The 1,728-nt window shown below is 48.7% G+C and overlaps 1 pseudogene across 1 annotated transcript; it reads right to left on the reverse strand.

Moving 5' to 3' along the window:
- Positions 1-485: 485 nt before the first annotated feature.
- LOC308437554 (gem-associated protein 8-like) lies at positions 486-1,186 on the reverse strand (annotated as a pseudogene). The gene has a single exon. The product of its transcript is annotated as a gem-associated protein 8-like (transcript).
- Between the last annotated feature and the right edge of the window lie 542 nt (positions 1,187-1,728).

Here is a 1,728-nt window from a genome sequence, read left to right on the forward strand (position 1 = left end):
TTGCATCCTTTCCAGAGGGATTCAAAGAGTTACAGTCGGAAAAGAAATATGTGGACAGGAACCCAGGACATTTGGGAGGTTGAAGCGGGAAGGTTTAAGAGTTTGTAGCTATCCTGGGCTGTATGAAAACTGGTCTGGAAAGGTAGGAATAAGTGACATGTGGCTTAAGGCTTTTATGACATTCTGGCCGGTTTCAAGAAGGAAATGCCAAACAATAGGCAGTATCAGTATCTCTAGGCAATAATTTCAATCAACTGGACTGTTAGAGAGAAAACGGAGAGCCAGGGCAATACAGATGTCAAGTGAACATTCCTTGCGTTGGGAACACGTGTCTGGCATCTCCTGCTGACAGAATTATAAGAGGCTGGCAAACTGTAGGCACCATGTCGGTATACAGGCCTCTTTCTCTGAAAAATGTCTAGAAGAGATGAAGAGGGAGAGACTTGGGACTGTGAAACATTGCCTAGGGTCCCGGAGCCCAGGACTCAGAACTTCCGGGGAATGACAGGACAGTACTTCGGTTGCTTTCTGTCATAATGCTTGTCAAAGCTCAGCTACACAGAAGCCTCCATGGCCAGGATCTTGGGAGCAGTGTTCCCATACAAGCGCTTCATCTCTGCTTGGCGCCGCTCCCACTTCTCAGATGGGGGCTCCACTGACCTGTGGTGGCTGAAGTACAGGCCATGGTCCGCATTCACATAGTCATTCAGACGCTAGTCATCCAGCTGCTGCTGTCGCCGGCTCTGTGCGATGGACTGGCGGATTTCCATGTTGCTCGGGTCGCACTCCGCGTCGTCGTCTGAATCGGACTCCAGCTCTCCCTCTTCACTCACTGCTTGTTTATCTCTTGTGGATGCCTGGGTTCTCTGGCTGTTATGCAGAGGCTGCTCGGAGCTTTTGAGATGGGAACACTGTGGGGGGCGGGGGGGGGGGACTCCTGCCAGGTCCTGTGCTGGCCTTGAGAGTTCCAAGGATGCTCAGCCTCATAAGCAAGAGAGTTCCAGGGAAGAACCCCATGAGGGAAGAGCCATGGGGAAGTGAAACAGGAATCCCTGAACTTTCCATAGGCATTCTGGTGGCTTTGCATCCAGAGCACCGCTTGAGGATAATGTTACCAGTATCTTGCATATACTGGGTGAGAATACCAAGATGTAGTAGCTCTCCATTTTGAGGCCGTCGCTGTCATCTTTGATTGCAAAAGTCCAAACGGGAACTCGTAGGCACTCAACTTGCAGGTCTCGGGAGGTGGGCAACAATGGACCTAGTTCTCGTGGTGGGGAGGAAAAGGGGGAGGGGGGATGAAGAGACACCTGTAGCAAAATTTAAGGTATATAAATTATCCCTTTAAAAAAGTGCTTAAAAGCCAATAGACTCTCTTACAAACGGCAATGGTATTTGAGTGAGTGATTCAGTAAATTCAGAAATATTTCAAGGTATTGAGGGTGGTGTTCAAGGAAGACATGATTGTGGAGTGCCTTCTGTGTTTGACCCTATGGAACCTAGGGTCAGCCATCTCACGACTGGCTGTCACATTCGACTTCCCTTCAACTTCCCAGCTGCTTCAGAGTCTCCCAATAAAAAAATAAAGATGGATTTACTTCTATTTCATGCCTATGAATGTTTTGCCTGTGTGTATAAATTTGTTCTTCATGCATGTCCGGGGCCCATGAAGGTCAGAAAGGGACATCGGGTCTCCTGGAACTGGAGCTATGAATGATTGTGATTCAC

The sequence above is a fragment of the Micromys minutus genome (assembly GCF_963924665.1).
Source record: "Micromys minutus genome assembly, chromosome: 26".
Lineage (NCBI taxonomy): Eukaryota > Metazoa > Chordata > Mammalia > Rodentia > Muridae > Micromys > Micromys minutus.